The 13,283-nt window shown below is 41.1% G+C and overlaps 1 protein-coding gene across 1 annotated transcript in view; it reads left to right on the forward strand.

Moving 5' to 3' along the window:
* LOC129005734 (zinc finger protein 774-like) overlaps window positions 1-13,283 on the forward strand; it is a 73,156-nt gene that overhangs the window by 39,492 nt on the left and 20,381 nt on the right. The window lies entirely within an intron of this gene.

Genomic DNA, 13,283 nt, shown 5'->3' on the forward strand with positions numbered 1-13,283 from the left:
AACATGGGCCTTATGAGAAATCATTCCGTCATTATTGTCATTTGTTTACAGTTTACATTTTAAGACATAACTCGACGTTCTGTACCCACGGGCACCTCAGCTTGCGCATGCGCAGAAAGCTCTTGAAGCACTTTCCGAGGTTACTGTTGTATTCTGATGTGTATTACAGGGTGTCTAGTAGTCGGGAAAATCGGGAAAGTCGGGAATTAGTATTGAATTTCAAAATGGTCTTGAAAAGTCGGGATTTAGTCTTAAATTTGATTTCAAAGTCGGGAATTTTCATGATTTTGCCGCGATCGTCGTCTTGCATTTACGTAACCGCGAAACCCAATGATGATGATATCTGCTCGGCCGCGGGAAATGTTCATGATTTTGTCGCGATCGCGGACGACGACGATTACGTTTCCGTGACCGCGGGAGACGACGATGATTTTTCCGTGACCGCGGGAGACGACGATGACGTTTCCGTGACCGCGGGAGACGACGATGATATCTGCTCGGCCGCGGTAAATGTTCATGATTTTGTCGCGATCGCGGGAGATGACGATGACGTTTCCGTGACCGCGGGAGATGACGACGACGTTTCCGTGACCGCAGGACACGACGATGACGTTTCCGTGATCGCGGCAGATGACGATGACGTTTCCGTGACCGCGGGACACGACGATGATATCTGCTCGGCCGCGGGAAATGTTCATGATTTTGTCGCGATCGCGGGAGATGACGATGACGTTTCCGTGACCGCGGGAGACGACGATGACGTTTCCGTGACCGCGGGAGACGACGATGACGTTTCCGTGATCGCGGCAGATGACGTTTCCGTGACCGCGGGACACGACGATGATATCTGCTCGGCCGCGGGAAATGTTCATGATTTGGCCGCGATCGCGGACGATGACGATGACGTTTCTGAGACCGCGGGAGACGACGAGGATTTCATTGATGTCTACAAGGCTACGGGAAATGTTCATGATTTTGCTATGATCGCGGACGACGACGATCACGTTTCTGTAACCGCTGCAGTCAATGATGATGTCCAAACGTACGGTACGCGGAAGATTTCACGAAAAAAAAACTAATTTGCTAGTTAGAATTTTTTATTGCTGCATTATTTCTTTACTTGAAAACACGACATTATCATGATACTACTTTATGACAAAGACAGGGGTTGGTGTAGTATTGTTTAAACAATTTGGTTAAGCTATAAAAATTGGTACCGGTATCAAGGATCGAGAATCGATACATTTTGGTATCAACACCCACTAATTGTTGAACAAACTAGTCTTGAAAAATCTGGAATTAGTCTTGAAAAGTCTGGAATTAGTCTTGAATTTTGTAATGGAAATAAACTAGACACCCTGGTATTAGCTTCTGACTTACAATCTTGTCAACTTTGCCGACTCGACTTTGCTCCAGTTCATCAAATCGTTTCATGTATAAGAATTTGTATTACATTATACAACTTTCCAGAGTAATGAGTTTCTAATCCATTAATATATTATTCTCAGCTTTATTACTGTTTATTTAATACTTTTACCAATATAAACGAGCGATATATCTTATTTTTTATATTTTTAATGGTTTTATTACTAATTATCATCACTAAATTACTCTTTTCGTTGGTTGCCGTGTCGTGTCGTTGTCAATAATGTCGTCTTAAGGTCGATTCACACACATCAGTTACGGAACGTCACAGTCCAGTCACTTCAGGCACGTCACAGTTAACAAAAATATCCTTTAATGGAGTTTCTATTGCGCTGTCTACACTAATCCGTTGCAGTCGGGTCAGTCGCTCTACCAGCATCCGTCAGTTAATTTCAGATTTCTTTCCACCGATACTTTTATATTGTTCGGACGCCTGACAGACCGGTAATAGTGTTATTGTTGTTTAAATGGTTGTATTTATATTTTGAGTACAGTTTGTAACAATCAACAAGATGGACAATGAAAACTTGATAGAATATAGGTTTATAATTTAAAACTTTCGACTGTAAATTACTGTGAATTTTAGAGACGGAAGACTGACTGAAACCAACTGACGGACTGTTGACTGAGAAATTGCGGATGCAACTGAGACTGAACTGTTACTGGACTGTAACGGAACTGTGATGTGTGAATCGACCTTAAAGGTCGATTCACACACATCAGTCACGACACGTTGCAGTCCAGTCACTTCAGGCACGTCACAGTTAACAAAAATATTCTTTAATGGATTTTATATAGCGCTATCTACACTCACCCATTGCAGTTCCGTTAGTAGCTCTGCAGGCGTCCGTCAGTCAATTTCAGATTTCTTTTCACCGATATTTTTGGATTGTTCGGACGACTGATGGAACTGTTTGAGGTTAGAAAAAAGTGTTATTGTTATTTAAATGGTTGTGTTTATATTTTGAGTACTGTTTGTAACAATCAACAAGATGGACAATGATAATTTGATAGAATATAGGTTTATAATAAAAAAATTTGGACTGTAAATTACTGTAAATATTAGGTAAAATTAATTGATTGAGAAATTGTGGATGCAACTGAGACTGAACTGTAACTGGACAGTAACGGAACTGTGACTGAACTGATATGTGTGAATCGACCTTGATTCTGACTGATGTCAGATGTTACACTGAATCGGTTACAGGGATAATAATTAATTGTAACTAGAGGTGTGCGGATAGTGAAATTTCATTTCGGATCGGATTCGGATTGGATAGTTGAGGCTCGATTCGGATCGGATCGGATATTGGGAGGCTCGGATTCGGATAGTTCGGCGCGGTTAATAATAAGCTGCATATGTATTTTTAACCTATAAAACAATGTAAAGCTGTGTAAATAAACTTAAATGACGATTTTGAACTATAGAATTTCAAATTAGCCAAGTCCACAGTTTTCTCTCTCTTGAAAATCACAATTCACAACATTTATTTTCAAAAGTTGGTTGCTTGAATTAAGTACACTAGCAGCCAAAATCTTCACACAACACCTTAGCTCAGCAGGACTGATGTCAAACGTTTGGGCTTGTTTACTTGAGGTTATGTTTTATCTTGATTCCTGGTTCTCACAAGCCAAGGAGTTCGATCTCAAGTTTTCACATTGTATTTCCTTACGTTTTTGGAACGGATTATTGGCCTTAAGTGGCATTTTGCGGGTTTGCCAAGTTTAGAAAACATCACTAATGCACTAAGATGGGCTCTAGCTCACGATTTGATGTTGGGCAATTAAATTAGACTTTATAACTGTGTAAAAGGTGTGTATCCCTGAATTTATAAATTGCATTCTACACTTATTCACTGCCAAACATAATTCAGTAGAACCTTGATGAACCGAGAATTACACAGGGTGTCTAGTAGTCGGGAAAATCGGAAAAGTCGGGAATTAGTATTGAATTTCAAAATGGTCTTGAAAAGTCGGGATTTAGTCTTAAATTTGATTTCAAAGTCGGGAATTTTCATGATTTTGCCGCGATCGTCGTCTTGCGTTTACGTAACCGCGAAAGCCGATGATGATGTCTACACGGCTTCGGGAAATGTTCACGATTTTGCTGCGATAGTGGACGACGACGATGACGTTTCCGTGACCGCGGGAGATGACGATGACGTTTCCGTGACCACGGGAGACAACGATGACGTTTCCGTGACCGCGGGAGACGACGATGATATCTGCTCGGCCGCGGGAATTGTTCATGATTTTATCGCGATCGCGAACGACGACGATTACGTTTCCGTGACCGCTGGGGACGACGATAACGTTTCCGTGACCGCTGGGGACGACGATAACGTTACCGTGACCGCTGGGGACGACGATAACGTTACCGTGACCGCTGGGGACGACGATAACGTTACCGTGACCGCGGGAGACGACGATAACGTTACCGTGACCGCGGGAGACGACGATAACGTTTCCGTGACCACGAGAGTCAACGATGACGTTTCCGTGACCGCAGGAGATGACGATGACGTTTCCGTGACCGCGGGAGACGCCGATGACGTTTCCGTGGCCGTGGGAGTCAATGATGATGTCTACACGGCCGCGGGAATTGTTCATGATTTTATCGCGATCGCGGACGACGACGATTACGTTTCCGTGACCGCTGGGGACAACGATAACGTTTCCGTGATAGCTGGGGACGACGATAACGTTTCCGTGACCACGAGAGTCAACGATGACGTTTCCGTGACCGCGGGAGACGACGATGACGTTTCCGTGGCCGTGGGAGTCAATGATGATGTCTACACGGCCGCAAGGAATTTTCATTATTTTGTCGCTATCGCGGACGACGGTGATGACGTTTCCGTGACCGCGGGAGATGACGATGACGTTTCTGTGACCGCGGGAGACGACGATGATGTCTACACAGGCGCGGGAAATGTTCATGATTTTGCCGTGATCGCGGACGATGACGATAACGTTTCCGTGACCACGAGAGATGACGGTGATGTCTAAACAGCCGCAGGAAATGTTCATGATTTGGCCGCGATCTCGGACGACGACGATGACGTTTCCGTGACCGCGGGAGATGACGATGACGTTTCCGTGACCGCAGGAGACGACGATGACCTTTCCGTGACCGCGGGAGACGACGATGATATCTGCTTGGCCGCGGGAATTGTTCATGATTTTGTCGCGATCGCGGACGACGACTATTACATTTCCGTGACCGCGGGAGATGACGATGACGTTTCCGTGACCGCGGGAGACGACGATGACCTTAACGTGACCGTGGGAGACGACGATGATATCTGCTTGGCCGCGGGAATTGTTCATGATTTTGTCGCGATCGCGGACGACGACTATTACGTTTCCGTGACCGCAGGAGATGACGATGACGTTTCCGTGACCGCGGGAAATGACGATGACGTTTCCGTGACCGTGGGAGACGACGATGATATCTGCTCGGCCGCGGGAATTGTTCATGATTTTATCGCGATCGCGAACGACGACGATTACGTTTCCGTGACCGCTGGGGACGACGATAACGTTTCCGTGACCGCTGGGGACGACGATAACGTTACCGTGACCGCTGGGGACGACGATAACGTTACCGTGACCGCTGGGGACGACGATAACGTTACCGTGACCGCGGGAGACGACGATAACGTTACCGTGACCGCGGGAGACGACGATAACGTTACCGTGACCGCGGGAGACGACGATAACGTTTCCGTGACCACGAGAGTCAACGATGACGTTTCCGTGACCGCAGGAGATGACGATGACGTTTCCGTGACCGCGGGAGACGCCGATGACGTTTCCGTGGCCGTGGGAGTCAATGATGATGTCTACACGGCCGCGGGAATTGTTCATGATTTTATCGCGATCGCGGACGACGACGATTACGTTTCCGTGACCGCTGGGGACAACGATAACGTTTCCGTGATAGCTGGGGACGACGATAACGTTTCCGTGACCACGAGAGTCAACGATGACGTTTCCGTGACCGCGGGAGACGACGATGACGTTTCCGTGGCCGTGGGAGTCAATGATGATGTCTACACGGCCGCAAGGAATTTTCATTATTTTGTCGCTATCGCGGACGACGGTGATGACGTTTCCGTGACCGCGGGAGATGACGATGACGTTTCTGTGACCGCGGGAGACGACGATGATGTCTACACAGGCGCGGGAAATGTTCATGATTTTGCCGTGATCGCGGACGATGACGATAACGTTTCCGTGACCACGAGAGATGACGGTGATGTCTAAACAGCCGCAGGAAATGTTCATGATTTGGCCGCGATCTCGGACGACGACGATGACGTTTCCGTGACCGCGGGAGATGACGATGACGTTTCCGTGACCGCAGGAGACGACGATGACCTTTCCGTGACCGCGGGAGACGACGATGATATCTGCTTGGCCGCGGGAATTGTTCATGATTTTGTCGCGATCGCGGACGACGACTATTACATTTCCGTGACCGCGGGAGATGACGATGACGTTTCCGTGACCGCGGGAGACGACGATGACCTTAACGTGACCGTGGGAGACGACGATGATATCTGCTTGGCCGCGGGAATTGTTCATGATTTTGTCGCGATCGCGGACGACGACTATTACGTTTCCGTGACCGCAGGAGATGACGATGACGTTTCCGTGACCGCGGGAAATGACGATGACGTTTCCGTGACCGTGGGAGATGACGATGGCAATTCCGTGACCGCGGGAGATGACGATGATGTTTCCGTGACCGCGGGAGATGACAATGATGTCATTGATGTTTACAAGGCCGCGGGAAATATTCATGATTTTGCCGTGATCGCGGACGACGACGATCACGTTTCTGTAACCGCTGCAGTCAATGATGATGTCTAAACGTACGGTACGTGGAAGATTTCATGATAAAAAAACCAAATTTGCTATAGCTCGGCCGCTTAGAAAACGACCTGCGCGCTAATGCTAAACCAATGCTGGAGGAGGTCGTTTTCTAAGCGGCCGAACTATAGTTAGAATTTGTTATTGCTGCATTATTTCTTTACTTGAAAACAACATTATCATAATACTACTTTATGACAAAGACAGGGGTTGGTGTAGTATTATTTAGAAAATTTGGTTAAGCTATAAAAATTGGTATCAGTATCAAGAATTGAGAATCGATACGTTTTGGTATCAACACCCACTAATTGTTGAAAAACTAGTCTTGACAAATTTGGAATTAGTCTTGAAAAGTCTGGAATTAGTCTTGAATTTTATAATGGAAATAAACTAGACACCCTGATTACACTAGCCTACATAACTTCATTACCCCAAGTAAAATACCAAGATAATTTTTATAATCTCACTCAGTGGGGAACCCAATACCACAAATCAATATTTTAAATGAATACAAATATTTGGTAATAATTGTTTTATTAATATTCCCCTTGAAATTTCAATTAATTTGGTGTAAAATTTGACAAAAATCGGCCATTTTGACCGATTATTAATACAGTACCGAATACCAATAAAGTAGTCCATTCATTAGTAATTAAATAATAGGTAAAAATTAACCGATTTTCGTCAAGTTTTACCCCCCTGCTGTGCGCTATCTCACAAAAGCTGATAACGACATGGGTGATTAGTAACCATGGCAACTTGTTGAATGCGTGATGAAGGGAAATCCAAGAAATAGAAGAACAAAGAGAAAGAATAACGACGTTGTTATCTTTATACCCTTTTTACAATTTCCGTTATTGTTATCTTTATGTAAGATTTTATGATTTTGTTTTATAGGTTTATAAAATAATTCTTTTTAACTACGGGAATATCAATTTATGATTTATCAACGTACTTCTCTTCTGAAACAGCAATACCGGATGCATAATAAAGGTCAATGATCTAAAATATCACGATTGTGCAATATTGTATTTTGATGTTGAAATTAAAATCACGACAAAAGTTTGTATATATCCATGGTCCCTATAGTTTAATCATTTAATATGTACACAATCAATGCTAAATAATCGTGGTTATTTCTAACTTTATTTTTTATTATTCAAAGTTTCTACACAGTAAGACAATCCAAAGTCAAACCGAGCAATGAATACCCAAAAAACAACGTATCTTTTCCTGTGATTGGAATACCACTCGCCGGCCAGTCCTTTAGGTTTAGGGAAGTAGTGCAAGTCTATATATAGCTTCAAGGTCTTCTTACCCACCCCTTCCCCCTCCGGTCCTACTTGACTCACTACCCGCGCTCCTTTCGAGGTCATTGCCCAACCCCTCCCACCCTTCTATTGTGTTGCCTTTCTATTGTTTCTATTCTGACTTTTTTCGGGAAACATTAAATCTATTGTTTACGTATCATCACAGTAGTAGGCTAGATTTTTCTACTATGAAACAGTACTGTAAAAAAACCACTACGCAGCGCCCCTAGTATCAGGAGCGAGACAAGCACGAGTTGACTTTCATTTGACCATGGTAGTTCTTTTCTGCTTTATGTCTGTTCGTTCCAGACGAAACTAATCGTAAAGCAAAACAGCTGATAACTAGTGATGTGACGAGTCGGGTACTTTCCTGACTCAACTGCCGTGAACTCGAGTTACGAGTCGAGTCAGACTCAACTCGAAACTCGACCCGTAACCAATGCAACATGGGAGTCCGTAACGACTCGGAGTCAACCAATAGGGTTATAGTTTTGCAAGTCGGCCTACTCGGTAGCGGCCAATAGCGTATCAGCTTTACGAGTCGAGTCGACTCGACTCGAGACGTTCCGAGTTCGTGTAAGTTCGGCTTTCTCCGTACGAGTTCTATTATACAATTTGAACTAACACATATCCCGCCAGACTCGCACTCGGCCAATAGGGTTTCAGTTATACGAGTCAACTCAACTCGTGTTCCGCCAATAGCGTTGAATCTATGCGAGTCGACTCGTAAAGCTCTGACGCTATTGGCCGAAAGCGAGTCAACTCGTTACGTCCCGAGTTCATAAAGGTTCGGCTTTCTCCGTATGAGTTCGGTTTCTTGCCTCGCTTTGAGGCTGTGAGCCAATAGCGTTTAAGTTTTGCGAGTCGGACTCGTTACGTTACGAGTTCGTGTAGCTTCGACAATCTCCGTACGAGTTCGTACCAACTCGAGTTGTGAATGAGATGACTCGAGTTGACTCGACTCGGGTCTTGAATCGAGTCAACTCGACTCGCCAACTCAACTCGTCACATCACTACCGATAACGACTAAACTAGTTATCAGTATTGCATCATACGGCTTCTTTGCCGTTTGCTGTTAGGTCGTTGGAAACGTATTGCTGTAATTTTGTCCTGGGAAACTAATGGTGGCTATGGAGATTTAGTTTTCTGTCCAAAAAGTCAAAATATATTGTCTATCCGAAAAAGTCGGATATATAACGGATAGTGTTTATCACGGGTATTATGTAACTGTAAATTAAATTAAATAGCTAGCAATCATCCAGGTTGGGAACCGGAGATTCTGTGTGTATCAAGTTGTACTTGAATTTTGATTACCAGGAAAAGACCGTGAATCAGTGTTGTACAGGACTGGAAAACTTACCTTTCTATATAAATAAAATTAGAGTTTTATAAGTCACCTCAATTTAGGGAATTTATTATTGCCGGAATATAGCGTTCGTAACCTCTGCTTAACGAATTGTCAGCGTCTTTCTCTTGATTTAACGACCCCCTTTTCCTCCCGTTTGAAACATCACAGCTCCTTTGATGAAAATGAAATGGAAACAACGCTTGCGCCAACAATTGTCTGCTCAGTCTGTCTGCTGTGCGCTATATTACATCAGATTTCAGATACAACAGCTGGGGAATCAAGGCTCTGATTGGGCAACGAGTAGGCCTAAATATGGCGACTTGTTCAATTTGTGTATGAATTGAAGAGAAACCTAATAAATGACAGAAGAACAAAGAAAAAGAATAACAAGATTGTTCTCGTTACATTCTTTTTTTAAGAGTATTTTTACTTTCTCTAAATATAATTTTACACTTTTTTATTACTTATCTATCAATTCCTATGTTGTGATACAGCACCTACCGGTAGCCTTTCCTTATATCATGAGCAGTAGCTTATAACACTTTCTAAGGTTTAATATTTACGTTATTTATAGCAATGCAGTGTTTGGCTAGCTATATTTTTAAACGTTGCCGTTTGTGCAACTGAACCAAGATAAATAATTTGAAATGTCATAATTGCACAATAATAATGATTGTGCAATATTGAATTTCGTTTATAAAAATGCAAATCATGACGTTAATGGCTGTTTACAGCGTTTTTAATTTTGTTTGGTTTGTCATCTGTTTTTATTTTATATGGGATTAACTGTATTTTTTATTCTCCCCCCCCCCTCCACTACTAGGTCAGGTAATCGAGTATCTACACAATAGTGTAAAGTATTGTAGCCTATGCTACTTGATAGACAATAGACAATAGACAAAGCTTTATTGTACATAACGCCTGATACAATAATTACAAAAGTAATTCCCAAGCTGGTACATGGTCAATTTATATCTAGGTTCCTTAATCTAATTATACCCTGACAAGAGTAAAAACTATTACAATTTATCTTTAAAAAACGTCTGAATTTTGTAATACGCTTTTTGGCTCAAAGTCTCTTTCAGTTTATATGTAAAATTTGATTTTGATAAAGTTCTGTATGAATTAGGTAAATGATTGTAGATTTTTAATCCCATGTAAAGAGGCCCAGTTTCAAATTTTGTGTGCGAATGTTTGGGATATTGAAAAGTTTTATTATTATTTCTCGTTTGATAGTTATGATTTATTTTATATTTTTCAAAAAAGAAAGGATTTGCATGAACATACTTTTTTGCTATTTCAAATATATAAAGAGAAGGTAATGTTAAAATGAAATGTTTTTTGAAAAAAGGTTTACAGCTTTTTTTAGACTTCTGGAAATAGTTCTGAGATTTGATTTTTGGCAAGTGAACACTTTCTTGGCCTCTGCAGAGTTACCCCATAGAGTGACGCCATAAGCCAGCAAAGAATGAACATATGCATGATATACTGTCAAGCAGACTTCTAGCGGCGTGACCTTGGATAGTACACTTAGTGAATACCTTGTTGACCTTAATTTTTTATTTAGATGATGAATGTGATCAGACCAACTTAATTTTGAGTCTATATTTAGACCTAAAAACTTAACAATTTTTGTATTACTGATTGTGGTGTCTGTAACTCTGTTTCTGAGCTTAAATTGAAGAATGTTAGTTTTACATTCATTTAATTTCAGGCCATGGCTCTCAAACCATTCATTGATTTTTTTAATTGTGCTGCTCCAATCCAAAAGTTAATTTAAGTTCACTTAGTGTTTTTCTTTTTAAAAGAGCAGTTGTGTCATCGGCATACAAAGTGAAAGCACAGGAATTTGTGGAAAGGCAATTAGGCAAGTCATTAATAAATATAATAAATAATAAAGGCCCAAGTATGGAACCTTGGGGAACACCATATGTAACGCTGGCCCAGTTAGAATAATATTTTATTGATTTTTTTATTACTATTGTACGCTGCTTTCGATTGAATAGGTATGATCGTAATAATTCTAGTGCCATTCCCTCCAATCCAATATTCTTCAATTTGATCAGCAGCAACCTGTGGTCCACACAGTCAAAAGCCCTGGATAAGTCACAGAAAACTCCTGCAGTCAACTGTGACTGATCCAGAGCTTGAAGGACACTACTAATATAAGTAAAAAGAGCATTATGTGTGCTTAGATTTCTTCTAAAACCAAACTGCTCTTGACACAGTTTTGAGTTACATTCCAGGTAATTTGCAATTCTAAGATGAATAATTTTTTCAAAAATTTTAGATACATTACTGAGTAAAGAAATTGGTCTGTAATTTTGACTATTTTTATGTGTGCCTTTTTTTTAAATTGGTCTGAATTGATTGTATTTTAATGAGCTTTATGTCAACAAAGCGTTCTGTGCTGAGTCGCGGTGTAGCTGGACGTGTCTGTACCACTCGTTTTCTTTATCTATCTCAGCAGTTGAGCTATTCCGTGCCCTCCCTCTTAGATCTCACGTCTGTCTAATCTTGAATAATAACTTCCTACACGAATCCTAAACCATCCTAAAATCCTATTTTAACTAATTGAATAAAATAATAATTACGAGAGGTCGTCCAGTGGTCGAAACTCGACCAAAAATATGTAATGTACTCACTTCTCTATTTTCACCCCACACTGTAAATAAAACATGTGATTAGAGTTTCTTCCATTTGTTTTGGTTTTCTGTTTACATTTCGTTGTTATTTCGTTACCAGCATGGCAACGCATAAGATCCATGTTAATATTTTCAAATTTTTAAACTCATTTTTTGTGCTTATCTTTGAGCCTATTTAAATTTATGAAGGGATTCTGCACACCTTCAGGAAAATAGTTTTCTAACGGTATGCGTTGATTTTCCCTACGATGAACACGAGCTGAGAAAAAAGGTTTTAAAGAAACATGCTTGCCTATTAATATATAGATAGATAGATTGGCATTAATTAATCCACTTTCTATCTGGTGACTTGTAAAATATTTTTGATTGTCGTCACGTTGAACACTGTTGCAATTAACTTTAGCCACCCCCCCTCCCATTTGAATTTTTGCAACCCCCCCCCCAAATTTCAACTACGCAGTCTGCGTCACAGCCCCCCCTTGTGGGCACCCCAGGAATTGATACTTACTGTGAATGATTGAAACTTGAAACTAACTAACTGAAACATCACTACATTAAAAAGAAAAAGTTAGGTAATTTTATCCCGTAGAGAAGTCATGGCTCATAGTGTCAGGTAATAGCTAATAAAAACATTAAATACTATACCAACGGGCCTCTACTATACTAGATGTTACTAGATGATCTAAGGATCATCTTCCCATAGATGTATAGTACATTATCCTATATATAATACGAGTAAAGTTTGAATAATTGTCCACTCGATCTGGGAATCGGCCCTAACAAAAACGTTTATATTTACGGAATAACTAAGTTCTGTGTCAAAAATAAGTTCTAGACCAGTGGTATAGCCAGGAAAAATCTATTTTCGCCATAATATGAGTACAAACTTTTGAAAATTTAAAATGGGCCTTATGAGAAAACATTCCGCCATTATTGTCATTTTGTTTACATTTTATGACATAACGTGACGTTCTGTACCCACGGGCACCTCAGCTTGCGCATGCACAAAAAGCTCTTGAAGCACTTTCCGAGGTCCAGGTGACTGACTGTTACTTCTGAATCTGATGTGTATTGATTCATTGATTGGCTTCTGACATACAATTTTGCCAACTTGTGACAGAGAGAAAGAGAACGACTCGACTTTGCTCCAGTTCATTAAATCGTTTGATGTATAAGAATTTGTATTATATTATAAAACTTTAGAGAGTAATGAGTTTCTAATCCATGAAAAACTATTCTTATATTAGCCTCAGCCTCAGCTTTATTACTGTTTATTTAATACTTTTGCCAATATAAACGAGCAATATATCTTATTTTTTATTTTTGTAATGGTTTTAATAATAATTGTCATCACTAAATTACTCTTTTCGTTGGTTGTCGTGTCGTGTCGTTGTCAATAATGTCGTCTGATTCTGACTGATGATACACTGAGAATAGGTGTGAGAAAGGATAGGATAAGCAGGCTTACCTTAAAAAATGTAGGCATCCCACTTCATTCACTACAGAACACAGAAGGACACAAACAAAAGAAAAATAAACACTGGATATTTCGAGGCCACTGGCCCCTTTCTCAACATGGAGAGTCACATTGGATATTAATTAAGAGTCTTTCACTGGCAAGGAAACAGTGTTGCCAACACACTATGAATTTACAAATGAATATTTACAGGTTATGAG

Source organism: Macrosteles quadrilineatus, unplaced genomic scaffold (assembly GCF_028750875.1).
Source record: "Macrosteles quadrilineatus isolate MER2022 unplaced genomic scaffold, UCM_ALF_1.0 Scaffold_1__1_contigs__length_201487025, whole genome shotgun sequence".
Taxonomy (NCBI): Eukaryota; Metazoa; Arthropoda; class Insecta; order Hemiptera; family Cicadellidae; genus Macrosteles; species Macrosteles quadrilineatus.